Genomic DNA, 21,909 nt, shown 5'->3' with positions numbered 1-21,909 from the left:
GGCATTTGGCCCTGGCAAAATAAATGTCATACTTTTTAAAATCCAGTCGATAGTAGTAAAGTTTTGTATCATTCAGGGGCTGTGGTTTCATGTGAGAACTGGTTCAATTGCTTTTTTTTCTCAAAGTAAGGCTATGGAAATGCAAATATGAATTCTACTGACGTATGTGAATAATCTACAGTTAACCCGAGCAGAGATGTCAAGGAGAAATGTTCGAATTTACGCTTCACAAGAACAAGCAATAATATTGACTGGGAAGTTTGCGCTTGCAGATGTGCACATCATGAAAGGGTGGACTGTTGGCCTTGGCAGAGGTCTGTTCTCTCTGAGGGCCTTTGTAGTTTCACACCGTTGAGTGTAAATATTGATATCAGTATGCGCTGGTTTCATTTTGTCAGTTGACCCGGTGAAATAGAGAAATGGCTCCTGAATTTGGTATCAGTGACCAGAGCAGTTAGAGCAATCGTTCTGACCTCTTTGCTTTTTACCTATTATGGTTTGCCACGTTGTTTTTGTTAGGTCATCTAGGAATCGGGTAAAAGGGAGTCAAATTTAATTTTAACAGGGCACAATAATTCATTCCAGCTATCCAGTGGAGGTAACACTATAGTGGGGCACCAAATGGCAAACCCTTCCACCAGTCTTAGAAACTATATATGGTGACAGACAGTATATTTTCTGGTTTCTGTTACTTGGGTCATGTATAGGTCGGGAATGAGATTTTAGAATGAGGTTCAGAGGTCAGGAGATTGGTTCAGCATATTTTGCATGCCATTAAAATTGTATATGGGTAATGGGTATGAAAACAAACTGCCGGTGCATGGTAACAGACACAAGGAGACAGATGGCTGCCGGAGTGGGGTTTCTTATGCATGACGAATTGTCGCATCTGCTGGTGTGACTGTGCAATGCACGCGGTCAGGGGAAGTTCTCAAGAAGACAGGAGGAAATGTCATCCAAAAACAAGCAAACAAAAGCCAGGTTGTCATCTGTTTCACAAGTATCTGATCTTTTTATAGTCCGGAGGCATCTGCAGGAGCACAGTCGGGCAGGAATCCTGCCGGGACCTGGGGGCAATCAAGGCGGCAGTCACTCTCCCAGATACCCAGGTGAGGTGACATTCTGCCAAAATAAAGGCTTAAGATTACTGGAAACAGCACCTGAAATGGGCATAAATCCCTAGAGGAGAGCTGCAGACAGAGCTCAGAGGATCCATCCACAGGCCTCGCCACACCTCGTCATCGAAGTTACAAAAATCCACACCAAAGGCTGGCCAAAGTTTGTCAGATGTCAAAACAGATCACAAAACCCATCAAAACTCTATCAAGGTAAAGTGCTTGTGTGGCCTCTTTCCAGACCTGCCCGGGTTCCTGTTCAATTCAATGGCATTTCCTAATTAGATGAGAAGGATGGTTTGATGTACATGCTCTCATTGTATTAAAAATAAAGCTGGAAAAAAAAGGCCCTGGATGCATGAAGCCCCCCGCCTTGTTTGCCTGCAGTGCAGCGATAGGGAAGGTTACAATTGTCTCTCCCTCTCTCCAGCGCGTCCACAGACGCAGAGAAAAATCGATGCACAAAAAGCACTTCATTCCTGCTCAATTTCATCCTTTACTGCCAGTATAATTAAAAGTGGCTGCTACAGACTTTCCAATCCAAATTTCCCCATCAGCTGGAGCTGGGCTGCTCAAAGTCATCTACGCTAAATTCAGGGGAAAAGCCTCCTCTTGGGACAGTTAGGGCATCACGTATGCAGACTCATGTTGATTGTATGGAAGGTCACGTTATTGACAGTTACTGTGGCAGTTCACTGGATGAGCGTGTGCCTTTTGTTTGCACACTGTAAAAAAAAAAAAATCATACAGGAATTTCATAGAATCAACTTTTTTCTCATTAACTTCACACTGCTTGAATGTTCAAGCAACTCATTAAATTCAGTTTCTAATTAAACATGATCAGCATATTAACATTATTCCCAGCATGCATTGCCTTATTTTTTTTTATTAAATAAGTATTTTGTTTGTACTGTTTGTCAGTGTGATTGAACAGTTGTTGGTTTAACTTAAAATTTTAAGCTTACTGACCATGTTTTCTCAATTACAACTGATTAAATATCAAGTTTATTTAACTAGAAACGTTTATTTCTTTTTGAATCATTACAAACACACTAACTTTTTTTTTAAGTTAAAACAGATTGTTTATTCTTACAGTGCAGTGATAGATACTGCACAGTAAGAAGCAACCAAGCTAACAAGGGGAAAAGTGGTGAAGGCACATTTAATTGATTATTGCTGTACCCGATTTTTTTTTTCCTCCTTAAAGATACAATCAAACACTAAGAAATTGTGACTGCAGGAACTGGCATAAAAACCAAATGAAAGTCTCTTTTAGACATGTTGTTCGCCTGGTTTAATTTCCATTTCCACCAATGCAACATGAAGAGTATAATTCATTTTTACACACTCTTCCTGAAAGCCGCAGCTTCCTGCACTGATAACACCAGCTGAGAGACAGAAATTAGCAAATTACCTGTGTGTCATGGCAGCATCCAGGCTGCTGGACCAATTATTTCTGCTCTGCTGCAATTGTAAAGGCCTCTCCAGCTGTGTTTGACACAAAGCTGGCTTAGGGAGGCTTACTACTGACCAAAAACATAAACAAGATTACAGGAGCCTAACCTTTCACAGCGCTCACGAGCGACAACAGGACCCCTGCTAAACGAACTTTTGGTCGGGAGACGCCAAAAAGACGTGAGACGACTCTCTAACGCTTTCAGTGCCCCTGTGGGAGAGAGTGAACTGATAAGCAATGGTGGAACAAAGCGATCCCTGTTGTCTATACCAATCAATAATGGGCTGTTCATTAGGAGGAACTGTACTGCAGAGGTGGAAATAAGCACAAACAGACTTTACTCAAGAAGAAGTGAAAAATTACACGCTCTAAAATACATTCAAAGGATTAGAGTAAACAGTAGCCCTCTGAGGGACATTTCTACTATTGTTTCTTTGCAAAGCCAACTGACCCATTTTTTTGTATCTCTTTTTTGTCTTGCTGTGTCAGTTTTGGTCTTGTTATAACCTTTAGGTCATTTCTGTCACGTTACATCTTTTACATCATTGTCATCTTGTTATGTCTTTTTTATCTTATTGCATCGTTTACATAGTTTTTTTTCTTACATCTTTTTTGTTTCATCACTTCTTATATATCATTCTTTTACATCGTTTTCATCTTTTTGGTCTTTTTCTTCTTCTTATATCTTTTATGTAGATTTTCATTGTGCCACTTTGTGTCATACTGTTACGACTTTTACACTGTTTTAATTTATTTTAATTTAATGCCTTGTTTGTAATTTGTCTTTTACATGATTTTCAACTTGTGACTTGTTGCTTTCGTCTCATTACATCTGTCATGCATGATATGCTCTGGTGGATGCACCAAAGGGTCGTCTTTTCTACGTGTGAATAAAAGTTGTCAGGAAAATAAATACTCAAGTAAAGTACAGATACCTGAAAAATCTACTTCAGCACAGTCACCAAGTATTTGTAGTCGGTCACCTTCCACCTCTGCTGTACAGCACACACAATGAACAGAGAGGGACAGAACGATGCATTACAAAAGAGAAACCTCAGGCACAGTTGTAATGAAACTGGATTACAGCTTAACTCCAGCATTCCACTGATGACTTCCAAGGCAATAACTACACCTACCTTATTAATCATTATGGGCAGGAATTCCATAAAGGCTTGACCTACGCTGACCTGAGTGAGCTCATTGTCTGGTGGCATGCTGCAGTTTCATATTTGCCATGTGGAACTAGCATGCTACAGTGCTAAGCTATTTGCTTTGTGTCAGGCTGACTTTTAGCTACATTTATTATGTATGAGAGGGTAAAAGGGGTCCATGAGAAGATTATAAAAGCTTAACATTTTGATGAGATTAATCTAGCTATCAATCTGTGCATGCATACAGTAGTGAACCAATTATAATGTGGCAGACGATGAACAAATAACATTTATATCTCTGTGACTGTATGATCTGGGCTGCTTTAAAAAACATTAATTGGAAGCAGAATTATTCCTGCAGTTTCCATAGGAAATTTATATCGTGAGCATGTCAAGTGCACCAGCAAGGTGCAGAAGCGGGGGATTGCCACTATCAATGCAGCCTCTGTCAGAAGATAGAGTATCGCTGTGGAGAACAGGAAGGGAGTGGATGTCAGTTGCCTGGAGAGGACGATCTGACATCTCAACTCCCACTGTCTGTCATTCTGTCCTCCCAATGATATATGGATGTTATACGGCACCGCTCACCCAGCAGAACCAGTCAATACCGTCACGCCGAGGAATGCTATGGCGAGACAATGGGAGACTGTGACCCTTGTTATGGAATGACAAAACTTCATGAGGGTGGAGGGGAAAGGAACGGGGCTTAAAAGAGGGGGAGTGAGGGTGTGTTTTTTTTTTTTATTCAATTGCACAATGTCAGCAGTCCTGTGGTGGTACTGGAATGATTAAACAGCAAGAATGTCTGTGCTTAGTAATGTCAGAGATAATCTTGCTTATTGACAACATTTCAATATATTTAAATAATAATAAGGACATATAGAAGATTGAACAGTCAAGTAAAGAAAATCAATGATCATCTATTTTCATAATCGATTAATAGTCATACAAGAATTTTTTCAGGCAAAACTGTGAAACATTTGCTGGTTCTAGCTTCTTAAATCTAAGCATTTGTTGCTTTTCTTTGTCACTTCTTTTTTTTCTTTCAATTTTTGACATTTTATAGACTGAATCATGAAAATAATCCACAGATTAATCAATGATGAATAGTTGAAAAGATAAAGTTTGCCTTCCTTCATCAAGACAGACAGGTTTTCAATGTCAGACAACTTAAATATTAGTAATATTCAAAAACAGTTATGTTGTATTAGGAAATATAGGTCCACAGAGACGTCATTATTTGGATCTGTATCTGTAAACCATCAAAATCATCTGTCTTTGTATCTGCAGTCTCGTGGAAGACTAGAGGTGGACGTGGTTTATACTGAGGTCTCATTAAACTGTGCAAATGTTTTATTTTCTAACCTAATATTCAGTGGCAATGCAATCATTGTACCTACAAAGTATCAAAATGATTTAATAACAGAATATAATTAATCTTTCTCCCTTTTCAGTTTAAATTTTATGAACTGCCTGAAGCCCACCACCTCCTCCCCTTTAACTGAGCGATTTTGAAAAAACAAAGGGAAAAATGTCTACATAAAATATATAAGTATATAAAGGTAGCCCTCATTTGCATGTAATAATCATTAAAACAGCAGTTTATTAAGGTGAGTGCAACCTTTTTTTTTAACTATTCCAATGTAATCACGAGCAACATTAGATACAAGAAATATCAATTTCTGTTGCATTATTTGTGCTTTCCCCAGTAACGAATTTGGATTTAAGTGCATTCTCATTAGGGATTAAACTAATTAAGGATTATTATTAGCGATTAAATCTTTGCCACTGTAGTGCTACTCGATTAGATGCTACAGCATTTTTCTGCTTGCCACCATTAGACATAAAATATTGAGAGAAGTGCAATGAACAGTAAGGATAGTTTTTCTCAACCGATCCAACACGTTTCCTATTCACACCTCAAGCTTTGCCATTAACTGGAGGGAGACCGAAACTTTCTGTCCGCCGTATGAAAATCTCGAGCTCCAGCCCTTGAGCCAAGGTGACGTCCCTGCGTAGGCAGACGAGAGGAATAGGCCCCCCGTTTTTGAGCTCGCCCGCAGGGGCTCTGTTCTTGCCTGCACGCCAGCGCCGTTATCTGCTGCTTATTATTTGGCTGAATGAGCTGGAGCGGGGCTCACGGGGCTCGCTTCTGACATAATGACTGATTACAGTCTTGTGGCTCCCCTCTAAGAAATCCCACAGTTGCCACCATTGCGCCGTGGCGGCTCAGCATCACAGGCAAGACCAATGTTCGAGCGGATGGCGAGGCGGGGGGGTAGATGGTCTTTTCCAGTTTTCCAGCGACAGTGTAACTGCTACCCAGTCCTCGAGCTGTCAAGACTGACAGAGACGCTTGTGGACACCTGGGTCATCAACCTACTTGTCATCAGGCACCTTGTTAACGACTGCCTTTTCTAACTAAAAGGCTGAAATGGGAATAACGCTAGATATTTCCATATCCAGTGCAGAGCTGCAAGAAACGCAGATATTTTAAATTCACCCTTGTATGGTAAGGAGCACATTTTCCACTTCTCTTCCCTGCAGAAATGCAATACATACTAATGCATACAGACATTAAGCCCATTACGAGTAATACGTGTCACATGAACCATCCATAATGCACAGCCTTATGAAGACACCATCCGTCCTTACTCATACAGATGCATGCAGGTGTGACAGCAGTCTGAAAACAACACAGAACAGGCTCTGTCAATAGCTACCGTTTCCAAACAACGAGAGAAGTCATTCTGTCAGCACTTTTCAAACGCCAGCTTTCAGGCAGTCAATTAAGTTCAAGGTGAGACAAAAATGTGTTGTCATTTAAACCGTTTTGCTCCACTGAGGCGGCGCATCAATTCAGTCATCTCCATTGCAGAGGTGACAAAGGGCTGGCAGGGAAGTTTATATTTGCTGGTGGGTACAGAGTTCTGCTGTCGTTATACCAACCTGAGATGAAGCAGGATAGCAGCCGTACAAAAAAACGCTAGGATTTAAAATGCACTGTTCCCCCCAGTGAACAGAGGCTCATAAAGATGGGAACAAATGAGGGGCTGCTGTTGAGGAGTCTGCTGGCTGAGGCAGGCGGTCCTCCCAGATCCCACCCCCCACTACCACACTCCTAAATCCAATCCTATGCTATCGATTAGGAAAATCAATTTGGTCTAAGTCACAAGCACAGAGGGAAATGCTGAAATGCTGCAATACATTTTGAAGTCACAAGTGGAATCAGATTCTGATCAACTCCACAAATACACCCCGGCGTAATGCATGATGAATATTCTTTCCCTTAATTAAGAAAAAGAGGAAACGACCTCACATGATAGAAGCATAAATCCTTCATTGTGGAGCTATCCACCTGTGCGAAAATACTTTAATTATCTGCCTGCAAAAATGCTTCAACCCTCTGTAAATCTTATCAAGTATGAATGGGAAAATTGGTATTTTAATTTAAAAAGATTCAGCAGGATATTATAATCAACATCTCTGCAAGGCATTCATGCTTTTTGTTCCATTACAAGCTCTTTTGAAGTGGAAGGCTGAAAGTATGGCAGAATCAAAACCAAAAAAAAAAAAAAAGGTTGTAATGGAATTTTTGTCCAAACATAATAGTAATACTATTAAAGGTCCTGTATGTCAGTGCACGGGCATGTTTTGAAGATGGACAGATTACTGAACAGGCATAAAGGGCACAGGCATGGGGGCTCAGGGGTCACGGGGCCCCTGTGCCAAAGCCTCTGTGAAGTGACTGACAACATTTTTTGTTGGAAAGTCAATCAAATGACACCATGAGAACATGAAATGACCTGAAATGATGTGCAAAGGGGAAAAAATGGTGACAAAGAGACATAAAACGACTTCACAGAGATGCAAAACGACTACAAAGAGACGCAAAATGATGAGAAAGAGAGAAAATCACTTCAAAGCGATTCAAAACAACTAAAGAGATACAAAATGACTACAAAGAGAACCAAAACCACTGCAGAGAGATACAAAATGATGACAGAGATATAAAATGACTACAAAGAGATAAAAAAAATGACTACAAAGAGACATAAAATGATGACAAAGGTGACGTAAAACAACTTCAAAGAAATGCAAAATGACAACGAAGATAGAAATGACTACAACAGAAATACAAGATGACAATACAGTCATGAGGCAGAACTGCAAGAAAGGAGACACAATACGATGACAAAGAGATGCAAAATTACTTCAAAGAAATGCAAAATGACTTCAAAGAGAAAGAAAATGACCACAAATTGGCACAAAATTATGACAAAATGACACAAGACTATTTCAAAAAGATGCAAAAGGTTGACAAAAAGCTACAAAATTACTACAAAGAGACGAAATGATGACCGAGTTACACAAAACGATTTCAGAGAGATGCAAAATGATGACACAAAACTGCAAGAGACACAAAATGATGACAAAAAGACACCAAATGACTTCAAAGAAATGCAAAACAACTTCGAAGAGATGCAAAATTATGATAAAGAGATATAAAAAAAAAAAACAGCCGCAAATAGACTAAACGATAGGCTGTTTGTAGTCTCAGTCACGTGTCTGTAGTCATGCTTTTGTGTCCCTTTCAATATGGGGATCTTGGTCTCATGTGGGACGGCTGGAGGCCTTTTAAGTGTTCGTGCCCACAGGACCGTTATACAGCAAACTGTTTCAACAAAACTGCTTTAAAGGCACCGAGAAAAGTATATTCTATATCAATCCTTGGTCGAAACTAGCCTGATTAATTAATTAAACGCACAAAACGTTAATTTAAATAACCATTTGACATTATCTTACTAAGAATATCAGTCTTTTGCGCTGCTTTACTGTAAGTCGTAGGGGCACTTTTTGATAAGTGGTATAAGATTGGGGGTGCAAAGTTTCTGTGCACAAATCTACACATGATATTTGCAGATACAGCAGCCTGTGAACAAGGAAGCTATCTTCATTTCTCTTCGCTGGCCAATTAGTGGTCAAATCAGGAGGTCCCAATGGTTTAGGGAGGCGTAAATACTAACCGTCATTTCCATTCATTTGTATGCGGCTGCAGGTGCACTACCTTATTATGTATTCAAGCCCAAACCTGCCTCCCAAACAGGCCATAAATTAACTTCTTTTAGTGCTTCGGTCTCAGAGAAGCATTGCATCTTTGTTTGAATCCTCTTCACTGGTCCAAAGTTCACGAGGGGAAAAAAAAAATCCTCGGAACAAAGGAAAGCCATCAATATTGTTGCAAAAAACTGTGTCATACTGTAAAATGCACATAGACAAATGTATCAGATTTTACAGAGTAGTAAAGGAGGTTGATGTACTGCGGCTCCGTCAGGCCTTGTCAGTTTGATGGCTTTTGGGTACCTTTTAACACCACCAACAGGGTCGTAAGAGTGGCTTGGATTGCTTTAAATGCTAAGTTGACATTTTTGGGTCCATATCTGCACTCCAGCTGAGAAATCTTTTTTTTTACTCATAGACCTTCATTTTCATTGGGCTAGTTGTGTCTTAGTGGAGTTTGGGTTAACAACATTGTACAATAAACTGCTTTTTTGCAATACAGATGTAATTGCTAAAAACATTAGAGCTGATTTCACCAAGAAAGGGGCTGTTCACTGGCTCTTATCTGCAAGCAACATTCTTCTAGAATTGTTGCCGGAATGCAAAGATGGCCTCTCCATCTCCATTCATAAAATGAATGCATATCTGCATCTGCGCAAGCTAGTTCATGCTTTCCACTCACATCCCCTTGGCTTGCAGTCTTTGTATCTCTGCCTGCAAGTGTTGTGAAGTGTTAAAATGCAACTGCTAAGTGTTTTGACCCCCCTAGGGACAACTTAACTACGTGTCAAGTTAAGGGTGGAGGGCTGGCTTGCAGATAATAAAAACTGCAATCTGAAACATGAGGAAATTTCTTTACAGCGTGCCGTCACTGGTCATGGTAACGTCTACACATGAGCTTGACAATGTTCCAGCCTTGAGGGCCTTTATTAAAATTGGATGCATAAATTAAAATGACGTGCTGCTGGCATTCAAAACACAGTTGACGCTGAGGGTGTTATATGAATGTACAGAAAACACTCAGAACATTAAAAAAAATGACACTCAGCTGAGTTCATGGTCAACCAATGATCTTATGTCCTACTTGTACTCTCTTAGAAATAAAGGTGCTAACTAGAACTATAAAGGTTTTTAGTTCCTAGCAGAACCCTTTCAGAGAGCTCTATCTAGAACCATTGGTGAAACATTCTATTACACTTTCTATGGTGTAATGGTTCCACCCAGAACCCTGTCTGGGGGTTCGATTTTACCCTTTAAAGATGCTAACAGGAAGCCATCCAAGGGGTTCGACCAATAATCCTCTTTTTGTATTCCTAGGGTTTCATCTAGAACCCGCCATGGTGGTTCTGCTGAGAAGAGTTTTTATCTAAAACCCACAGAGAAAACGTTTAAATTGTGGTACAAATGACAACTAACATTTTCAACAATCCTTGAAGAATTCTTTCGTCCTAAAAGGGTTCTTTGGATGAAAACGGTTCTTAATGGAATCCTTAGTCTTACAAAGAACCACCGTCGACCCCTTCCTTAAAAAAAAAAAAAAAAAAAAAAAAAAATGCACAATGCAAATGGCTCCAAATAGAACCTCAGCCCTTCAGGTAGAACCCTTATTTAGGCGTGTACACAGCGTAATGCCCTTGCTCATTTCCACGCTTGTGTTCCTATTCATCGTCATGATTAGAAGTCAAAGAGGTATAGTCAGTGAAATGTTTCCATGACCTCACCCTATTCCCAACACGCCACAGGCTCACTGGAGTGGTATAAAATCCCCTGCAAATCCCTCAGTGATTTAAAGAGGCTCATCAATACGCCACACACCCTTTCTCTCTCATACTAACTGCTTTTTTTTTTTTTTGGGTTGTAAGCCAGGCACAGAGAAAGGGCCTGGAATTAATTTGATAATCCCCATCATCATGCTGGTAAATAATAGGTGTACCGGTGGAAACAACGATTGGGTTTACCGAATATGAGAGGCAAACAGACTGTTGATGATTTTTCTCTTTTTTTTCGACAGATAGATGTGCTGCCTCACACCATGTTTTTCTAACTTTTTATCTGACATTTGTGCACTCATAGAATATTCTTTATGGATTTGTGCAATGAAGCTGAGCGCTCACATTCTTCCACAAAAAAAGCTGTGCTCAAACTGTTGACCTTCCAAAATGTACACTCTAAGAAATAAAGGTGCTACTTACTACTCATCCTCAGGAGAACCCTTTTTTGTTCCTGACAGTTGGAACCCTTATAGAGGGTTTTATCTAGAACCCAACATGAAAGGTTACACCCAGAACCCCCTATGAGAGTTTTTACAAAAAAAGAACCCTCTATGGTGCAATCGCATCACCCACAACCTTCTGTGGGGGTTCTATCAGGCCCTTTCCACCTTTAAGGGTGCTAACAAGAACCCACCGAAAGCCCAGTTAGGGGTCACCTGGGGGTTTCTATCGAGAACACTTTTATACGCCAAGAGTTTCATCATTGAGGGGGTTTTACAAAGAACCCTTTAATATTCCAAGAGTTCCACCTAGAACCCACCCAAATGGTTTTGCAGAGAACCCTTTTATATTCAAAGATTATTTAAAGGTGTGGGTCTTTCCCATGCTTACGACAATCTTTGAAGAGCTGTTTCTTCCCAAAAGGGTTCTTAATAGAACCCTTAGCCTTACTAAGAACCTTGATGAACCCTTTCTTCAAAAAAAGAGTTTTTCAGAAGCAAATGGATATGAGTAGAACCTCAGCCCTTTGAAAGAATCCAATAGGAGACCCTTATTTCTAAGAGTGTATTCAACAGTATTTTTCAATGCATGCTCTATCTATAGCAAAATGTTGGTGCTTTAAAAGTGTGTTTTCTTTGACTTTTACACTTAAAAGGCTCCCAAACATCGGGGTCACTCTTCACGGAGCCATACAGAATCAGCAAACTAATTGTCTGTTCTTTCCATCAAGCACCAGCTGAAGTCTCCATCTCAACTGTAACCCCCATTTCCTGCAGGGGGCTGTGAAAGCCTGTGTCAAAACCTTTGTGCGCAAGCTCTTTATGAGAGAGGACAGCTAAAGTGTTGAGAGGCGTAGACCTCGAGGACCTTTTCCTCGGCCGTGTGCTCTCTCTCTCTCTCTTTTTTTTTTATTTTCAGCTTTTGCTTTTCTTCTTTTGTGACATTCCTGCCAGAGAAAGGGCCCCAACAGACCAACCTGTCTCACTCCTCACAGCATGATAACTCCGGTCTTTGGGACCTTACAAAAACCAAGGGCCTCACGTTAGCAGTGGGTGAGATTTAGCCCAGAGGAATATGAATACAGTGCAGTAGGCAGCCTGCATTATATTTTTTTGCCACAGGTTTAGGTATTATGTTTAAAAAGACAAAGTTATAAATAATGTATAGAGCATATAAGCTAGTATATTTAGCTTCTACCCTATAGGGTTACATTGAAGATATAGCCATTAATTATTTAAAAATCACACGGGAAAAAAGCAGCCACAAATATAAAGCATCATCTCCCATACTCTCAAGATGTTCCTGTGATGCTTAACATGTCAGCCGCCAGCCGCGGGGATAAACAATCATTCAACTGCGAAATAAATTTAAAAATCCATCATTTAGACAGCCTGTGTGAGAATTCAGGAAGCTCTTCTTCTCTGGTGTCCTTGTTTTCTAACTCGTCAAGAATCTCATGCAGAGCTGCCTATGATAAGTCAAAAAAAAAAAAAAAATCGTCTAATCCTTCGAGAGCAGTCGTGTCATGTGCTGGGAGATTTGACGTAAAGGTTTCCATGTGAAGGATCTGTGACTGCTGGAAACCATGGCTGCAAGTTACCAAAAACTGCAGCCCTGAAAAAAAGTTCAGATTCGGGTAATAAATAACTATCAAGAAGACTGTACACAGTGAATGTGAGTGCTACTGCAGTTTTTAGTCTAGCGGTGTAATATTTCACAAAATAAGGTGACGGCACTTAGTAAGATTAATGCTAGACACTGTTTCTAGTGTGAATTAGACGGTCTAAGCTGAACAAGGGTGAAATCTGACCTGCAAGTCCACCAAATCCAGCCACGGCACACCAGCAAAGGAAAGTAGGGCTGCAACTAGAGATTACTTTAAGTATCTGCTGTCTATTTTCTTAAAAACATCAAAAAATAGTGAAAAATAGCAGATCCCAAGGTCGCATCTTCAAATGGTCTTATCAACAGTTCAAAAACCCAAAGACATTTATATAGATAAATATTTATTTTTATTTAATCGGGTAATCATTGCAGCTCTACAGAAATTGTATGCTGTTGTAGTAGCTTCTAAAGTTCTCATGGTACTAGTACTAATTTCAAGAAAAAAACAATATGCTATACTTCTTTCAATACCACAGCAATTTGCAATACTACAAGCAAAATTTCATGCAGGACAATGAAGACTATTTTTAGTAGCTTCAGTACTTTCGATACTATAATTAATGGACATTGTGTTGTTCAGAAAACTGGTATCTAATTATCAACACTTTTTGTCTGTTATATGAGTTTTCTATTGAATTCTTTTTTAAGGAGCAACATAAATTAACAAAAGACAAAAAAAATAAACACATAAACAAGAGCCAAAACAGCCCAGGCAGCATCATCCCTGCAGTGTTTGTTACATTAATGATTCAAAAGTCCGTCAGCACAGCACCAGTCCTTGAAGGAGTCATCAATTGACCCGTTCTACAGATCAAACCTTGAAACAAAGAGAGCCCCTGAGGCACAACAAGCAAAGTAAAAGTAGAAAAAAAAAAAGAAAAAAAAAACACCACAAGAGCCCAATACTTCCATGTGTATATTAGTTTCCTGAAGAAAAAAAATCTTTCTATCATTAAGTAAACATGAGACATAACATCTGAAAGGCAAATAATTTCCTCAGAGGTACAGTGGCTGGCTCCTCTGCCACATTTTCTCCTTTTGTAAAAAAAACAACTGATAAGTGTTTACTTCTAGCTCGAGAATGGGAAAATGAGTGACCTTTCATCACTTTAAGAATTAAAGCCAGCAACGTCACTGATTCCATGTATGAAAGAGGCTGGCGAATGGTAGCCATGGTGACAATCAACTTTGACGAAATTGTAATCCATTTGCTAAAAGCTAACTGTAATTCTAACAGCCAAAAAAAAAAGAGTTTGAGTTTAATGGCTGAGTTTTTGTCATCCGTACCTCTATTGAACTCGTATCAGCATCTTCCCACATCGGCATTAATGTACATGGTGGGGGGGCAGGAGGAATATGAAAAGTACATCCAAAACAATCCACAGCCTGTGATCTCCAGAGAGATGACTGTTCATTCAGTGGGAGAAAATACAAATCTAACATCTGAAAACATATGAACAGTACATGACCTCAAGCATTACATTCAGTCGCACAACGGCGTGCTGTATAAAGTTAGATAAAGACATAAAAAAGTATTAATTCACCCTGTGATTCAGCCGCCCAGCTCTTCAGACCGGGGTCGATGAGCGTTTGGGTGTTGTCATTAGCGCTGGTTTTGCTGTACAACAAAAGGGGGTGATGTGGGCAGCATTAGGACAGTGCAGGTCTCGCTGAAAGGAAATCCAGTGTCTTCAACTTTTTGATTGTGGACCAAAAATACAAGGAGTCACAGGCCAAAAAAATATTAAATGCAGTTTTCAACCAATTACACTATAAGAAATTCTGTGTTTCTGGATCAGAAAACAACATGTGCCTTAGAAAATTAATTCCCTATTAAAATAACTACCACCTCATTAAGTAAATTTAAATTAATTCAATACTTTTAAACTCTAATACAATGCATGGCCTATGTGGGCTGAAAATATTCTGATTTGATGTGAAAATATGTGAATAAATAAAGTTAAAACAGGCAGAAGTTGTGTCTTCTAACATAATGCTATACTCTTTCACCACAGCAACAGATTCCTTGCAAATTAAACAAACATCCCCTTGATTTCAGTTAAAAGGCGCTCGGTTTTCAACGTTTCTGAAATTTTCAGCGCTCGCAATTTTTTTGTTTCCACCATTGTAGGTCAGGTTGTTCAAAGATAAGAGCACCATCTAGTCTTTATACTAAGATGTGCAAAGAACATACACTGCAGTTTAACAGAAGTATGTTTAGTCCTGGGTACTGAACTTCGATACTTAAAGTACTGACTTGCTTCAGTGCTATCGAGTATCGTCATACTGACTTTCAATACATCAGGAGTAAATCTCCACATTTGTGGTTTATTTTTTATGTTGCAAAACTGCTTTGAGTAGAAAAATCCCAAGGAAAACTGTAACCACATGTGATAAATAGGTTTATGTTTTATGTTATGAAACTGCTTTACATGTGGGAAAAGTACCTGAAAAACAAAACTAAAGATTTATATCCTAATGTGTAATGTAATTTTCATTTTGTTAAGATTGATTTGATGAAAAAAGTATTGCCCAGGCACCAGTATCGAAGTGGAGTCGATATTTAATGTAATATAATTGAAATTTTCTTAATTATACCCAGCCCTAAATATGCCTAAGCCATACTCAGGTTTACACAGGCAGTGGGCCACAGTTGGCCCACAGGCCATGGTTTGGCGACAACACATTTAGGTGATGAGTTTAAAGCCATAATAGCTGCCATTCATCTATTTCAGAAAATGTATTTCATTGCATGTGCTTTAAAACTTGTAGCACAAAAGATGTTGACATTAGATGGGAAACGTGTGCGTGACTGACAGAACCTTTTCTCAAACGCTGCTCCTTGAAGAATAGTTATCTAAATTGATACACCAGTAAAAGCCTTCACTGTACATAATACGAGCCACGAGGCTGCGCCCCATGTAAGCTAACCTAATGAAGAAAATCAGAGAGCCTGTGTCTCCATTCATACCGCAATGACAAATTGGATTCCAACTGGCTTTGCGATCGGATACAAAAAGGCAAAAAAAAAAAAAAAAAATCAAATAAATGGAACTGCCAATGGAGAGAGGCTGAAAACCTACACTACATCAACGGGGGTCGAGAAAGGGAACATCACGGAGCGTGGAGTTAGTTCAGAGGAACAATACAAACGACCAAATGAAGCAAAAGCATGCTTCTCAATGAGGGCAACAAATTAACCCACATTGGTGTAATACAATACATCAGGAAGAAATATGTGCCAGCACAAAGCGCCGGACTTGTACTGCAAAGAAAAAAACATACGAGAGAATGAGTCACTCTACAGACAAAGGAAGGCGTGAATGAATCAATCTCAAGTGTTGAGTTTTTTTTTTAAGGTTAAGGGTTCGAATTTAATTTCTCCAGCACTGAGAGAAAAAAATAGACAAAGGAGTTACGGTTAAAACATTCAAACATAGTAGATTAGTATGTAACTGTGCCAGTTTCCATGTTTATTTCTCCCACCTAACACTATCTCATTGTGATTCTTTACCCGATTCAAATCAATATGTAGCACAGTGTCTCGCATTCAGCACACTGTCTCTCTACAATGGACTGCAACATAGCAACAGCTTCAAGGAAAGCAAGGGAACAATTATTTTATTTTCATACAGCGCCGTCCCATCAGGTATCACACCAGCTGCTAGGTTCAGCCGCTGTTATATTAAATACAACCTAGATTATATTCCACAAGGAGCATTTAAGCTGAATCAGAATGGATGAGACACACTGAAAACAAAGTGCAGGTTGACATAACCGTTTAGTCAGAAAGCATCACATGTCCTCTTGAGTTTCCCCTGGAGGAGAAAGTCAAGGTTTTTACTGTTGGTAGAGGAGGAAACTGAGTGTGTGTGTGTATGTGTGTGTGTGTCATCTGTTTGAGAGTACCAATGCAGATTATATGACAGATGGTACTGCAGTCCTGGCCATAATGATTGTAATTGTCAAATAAGGATACAACCAACAATAACGTTGATATTCTGAAATTCGGGGGGGGGGGGGGTGGAATCACACAACAGAAGTATGTGTGAATGCCAATGAGCTCAACCCTGGGAAAAAAAACTGCTCATGAAAGATCTCCAGTATTATTCAGAATAAAAATTTAAAAAAATCAAAAGAGATCGAAGCACAGATTGGAAAAGAAGGGCATGATTGTGCAGTGATGAGAAAACTTCAGATGTGATTCAAAGTGATGGGCTTTAGTTTTCCACTTTGATTCTGATGTTGAAAGACGCTGTCCTCACATCAAAGCATTCAGGTACAGTGGCCCCTCGACCCTACCTGCACTTCTCTCAGACACAGGACAGAATGTCTTCCCCAGCGTGTGCATCCATTCCCCCTTCCTCTTATGTGTGCATCAGAAATCAGGGGGTCTCAACCTGGGGGTCGAGGCCCCCAAGAGGGTCGCAAGATGCTTTCCGGGGGTCGCCAGATGGTTACGGAGAATAAAATGACATACTGTGGCGAGCATTGTGGAATAAAACACAGGAAGCAGCTTAAACGTAAGCGACAAGCTCTCAAAACTAGGGATGCACCGATGCCACCGATAAGTACACAAACCAAATACCGATACGACTAATAATTCTTATAATGATTTTAAAATTACTAGACCTCGCTTTTTAAATGTAACAAATTGTTGGTGTTCCCTACTGCTAGCATTAGCAAACACATTGAACTCTGTTGTGTTGGTTCTTTAGATGTTTTATCAGGTGTAGTGGTATCAGACTGAACAGTATCAGAACAATACCCAGTACTGGTATCGATATCGGTGCATCCCGACTCAAAACCACGCAAAACACTGCTGGCCTAAAGAAATGTAACGGCCAGCTCACTAATAGTTAAAACTAGAATTACATTTGCATTTTACAACTTGAAAAATCTAACTTAACAAATTACTCAATTCGTTATGGTGGGAAACAGGAAATGGTTTTTACCTCATATCGCCTGGTGCAGCGATATAAGTCGCCTTTGAATGGACTTCATTTAGTGTGTTTGTCAGAGTTCAAGTGTGCTTGCACATGAGTTCTGATTGGACACACTGTCATTTTGGCCCTTTTGTGCCACAGTATTCTGTGTAAACAAGCAGATACATAAATTTTTTTTTGCAAACTATCACATGGAACTTTCTGCAGTATGGATTTTTGTTGCTGGGGTCACAAACACCAACCTGATTATTCTGGGAAAAGGTTGAGAACCGCTGCATTAAATAGTGATGTTATGTTTTTTGTTTGTTTGTTTTTTTGGCTGCAATAGATATTCTGCAAAATAAAAATAAAAGCCAAAGGGGGGAGAGTCAGTAAAATATGTATGAATTTCTTTACATAGCCAATACCAATAAGTTGCATATTTCATTCCTAGCACAAATTCAACCTTTCATGAAAAATGCAGATGCTGCTCACACCACTGCATCTATCCCCACAACAGAAAACACAGGCCTGCATTGGTACATTTCTCAGCTTTAGCCTATAGACACAAAGGCTGCATATTCAGTTTTAAACGCCAAAAAACTGGAGATAAATGAAACTGCATGTCTTTACAATACACAAACTTCATTCATAGGTATGCATCCAATATGCAACTTCTTTGCAAAGCCATTTTCAGAGCAGAGCACATTGTTTTAAGCACCATGTGAAAGACCTTTCACTACTCAACAATCCCCCTGACACATTAGATCATAATCCGACCCTCGGTCTAACAGAACGGATTAATTAGTCCAACGGGGAAGATGAAATTTTCATATTGGCTATCAATATGTGGCGCGTTGATCGGCGCTGATTACACCTGAACGCATCGATAGCCCAGTTAAAAGTAATTAAGAGTGGAGTGCATGCCAAGACTGACATTACAGAGCACATGAAGGCTGCTGCAGGGATTCATTCATTCATTGGTTTTATTATCATCGCCCCGAGCTGAATCTGCACATAATTGCGCACAAACACAAGGAGGAAAGTGACACTTACCGCGGGTTTAGAGACGACTGGTGAAAAGGAGGTAAAGCCCACGTCCTTCCATTCAAAGTATAAGCGATAATTTCTCTGTAAACTGTCTCTCGGGCGTCGGGGACCGTCCTTACGCACGGCGTTTGAGGATTTGACTTGACGAAAGAGGGTCGAGGAGGGAGAAGCACGAATCCAAATAGTTGCTGCGTTCAATATCCTCGTAAAAATCGCCCCAGAATCCGAGTCCTGGTGGTGGTCTCGGTGGCGGTGATGGAGAAACAGCGCTTGTATCCAACGGTATACTGTCCCCTTACATCCCTTTATGGCACAAGGCGTCCGTCCTTCTGTGCGGGGGCTACATCACGTCCCATAAAGCTGAAAACGCCAGCAGTAGCAGCCCTCACGCACAAAAACACACACAAAAAGAGTATCCAGAAGAATTTGACAAGGAGAAGAGAGAGAGGGGGGGGTCTTGTGAGAAAAAGCTCCGCAGGGGGAAAAAAAAGGAGTCTAAGTTGTTTGGGTCCAAAACACTGAGCTCTCCCTGCGACTATGACAAACCAATTGTGCGCACTGGCTGGGAGTAATTCTGTATGGAGACCGAGGGTTTGGAGAGCCAGTGAAAGGTGAGAGGAAAAACTCGGATGTGGATTGCCGCTCTCGCCGTATACTCGGGCTCCACCTAGCAGCAAACGCGAGATAACATGCTGCAAACCAAACCAGAGCCTCTCTACCTACAGTATATCTTTGCCTGAGGCTGGCAAGGAGACCTATGTTATATTACATTCTGTCTGTGCGCCTGTGACTGCAATATTTATGTGAAATCCACTGCCTCTCCCTCAAAAGATTTCTTGAAAATGCAACTAGTATTCTGTAAGACCTGACCATCGACTGGTCAATCAAGGAAATGTAGACTAATGATTTTAGTTAATGACTAAAAATGCCAAACACCACTTGCTCTTGGGGAAATTGCTAGCTTGCAATACATATGCAAGTTTTTTTAAAGGTTGTCCTCAAAGAAGAGTTCATGGTGCTTTTTTCTTGCTGGAAGTCTATTATTCACACAGATCTATTTGCTGGAGGCAGTTGGAGCTCCACGTTTTTATCCTGCCACAATTCCCGCTGTTCCTTTGAATGCATTTGCAGCTGGAAATGGCATAAATGATGAGTTAAAAATGGTTTCATACAATTGTAGGGGAGACCGGGGAGTGTTGTAACGCCGGGTTAGTTGTCATTTGACCTTTAATACTACTTACACTTGAAAAAGTCTATTTGAGCAGTAGTTGAAGTGCTGTAATGTTTTGACTGAGTCCCATTCATCTGTCTGCTTTTTATTTTTTGTGGATTATAACCACTTTAAATTACATCCCATTTTCTTAACCTGCTATTCTTATTTCAGTATAAGTGTATCAGTTAGGTTTCTCTCTAATGTATGTTTGACACCATGACTCACGTAACCAGACTATCTAGCTATCATTAAGTCAAGCTAAAGTTAAGTTATGCTAATGTTAGCAATTATATTCATTATATATAAAAAAAAAAAAAAAAAAAAAAAACTACTGTTCTTGAAACTGCATTATTGATTGTTAAAGTGCAGCAGTTTACTTTTGGGTAAAACAAATAATTGTGTTGGGAAATTGTACACACACCATGACAATACCACATGTCTATTAATCCTAAAACAGGACCCTGCTGCTTCCAAGAACCAGACTACAAAATAATTCAGGGGAGCATTTATATTCTTATTCATTGGTTTATATAAACCTTTCAAGTTGCAAACATTAAATTGACATTGTGTTGACATAATAATATTGGTAAACACTTAATACTGTGTGTAATTTAAACTCAAAAAAATCTAATTAGAGTTATTTTTTAAACAGTTGTTGAGTTAAAAACTAATAAGCTTGTGTTTATGCCAATTATTAGGTAAGTGGAAATTAAAAATATCTTTGGTTGAAGAGGAAAAGCTAATTCCTCTGACTCAGTGCAGTTTTTTTTTAGTTTAACTTAATTTCATTAGAAGTTGTCATAAACAACTGGTGTAAACTGTTACTTATATTTTTTTGTTGAGCCAAAACTTTTGCTATTAAGAGTGTAGTTAATGACAGAACATGCCAAACACAATTTCGTCCAGGGGAAATTGCTTGCTTGCAAGATATATGCAAGTTTTTTTTATCCGCAGTGTGTCCTCAAAGAAAAGTTCATGGTGCTTTTTTCTTGGAGGAAGTCTATTATTCACACAGATCAGTTTGCTGGAGGCTGCTGGAGCTCCATGTTTTCATCCCCACCACAATTCCTGCTGTTCCTTTGAATACATTTGCAGCTGGAACTGCCATAAAAAGTTAAGTAAGTTAAAATGGCAACTCATAATTGTAGGGGAGACCAGGGAGTGTTGTAACACCAGGTTAGTTGTAACTAGGGCTGCAATACTGCTTAAAATACTGGTATCAGTATAGGCAAATACATCTGTCGCGTGGGCAATGCATGTGGACGCAGATCCAGTCTGACAGGCTACAGTTGACATTTAGGTGGTGTAAATGGTGTCTTTTTGGGTCAAATTTTAATGCGGCAGTTTAGAGACACTTGGATTACACGACACGAACATATTGTACATTTAATTCAAATTGTTCTATTTGTGTTTTTTTTTTGTTTTAATTTGGTCTATCCTGCTGTTCCTTTGAAAGCATTTGCAGCTGGAAAAGTTAACTTAAAACATAAGTTAAAAACTGAGTCATACTTGACAGATGAATCTTCAGATACTGTTTGATGAGTGAAAACAGACATACACAGGAAAAAAAAAAAGTCTGATGACCTTTGAACGCTGCACCAGCTGCACTTCTCCAGCTGGAGCCAGCCAACGTTCAACCTCTCAATCATCGTATAGCCAATTCATCACTCTGATAATCCTAATTAAAATCAAACAATAACAAGTAATCATCCAATCACTCACCCGGTGCTCCACTAATGAGCCCAATGCGAGTGCAGACCTGGTAAAGCAACATTTTTTGCACTTGTTCCTTGTGTGAGAAACACCTCGAACCCCCGAACGCCCCGATGAAAAATAACCAGCTGCCTTCGTTTGAAAAGATGCGGCGTTATCTCTCGCTGGCACGGCTTTCCGTGCAACCCCACCCCCACCCCCGATGCAAATGGATTTCTCCAGGTAGAGCACTGACCAAAGCTGCCTGCCATTACGCTTGCATATACCAGCCAGCTTCAAAGCGATACCTGAAGTGCCGTGCAATATACTGCTGCCATCTCTACGACAGAGGACAAAATAAAAGTCTC

At 39.8% G+C, this 21,909-nt stretch overlaps 1 protein-coding gene across 9 annotated transcripts in view; it reads right to left on the bottom strand.

Moving 5' to 3' along the window:
* The window catches only part of LOC146305598 (adhesion G protein-coupled receptor L3), a 299,312-nt gene extending 280,115 nt beyond the window's left edge, over positions 1-19,197 (bottom strand). For all 9 annotated transcript variants that reach the window (XM_084711654.1, XM_084711646.1, XM_084711647.1 and 6 more), the window contains exon 1: positions 18,643-19,197. The gene's annotated coding sequence lies outside the window, so the exon portion shown is untranslated. The remainder of the gene's footprint in view (positions 1-18,642) is intronic.
* Between the last annotated feature and the right edge of the window lie 2,712 nt (positions 19,198-21,909).

Source organism: Lutjanus erythropterus, chromosome 23, assembly GCF_056507025.1.
Source record: "Lutjanus erythropterus isolate fLutEry1 chromosome 23, fLutEry1.hap2, whole genome shotgun sequence".
Lineage (NCBI taxonomy): Eukaryota > Metazoa > Chordata > Actinopteri > Lutjaniformes > Lutjanidae > Lutjanus > Lutjanus erythropterus.
Note: the sequence above shows the minus strand (reverse complement) of the source record. Positions and strands in the feature narration are given on the sequence as shown.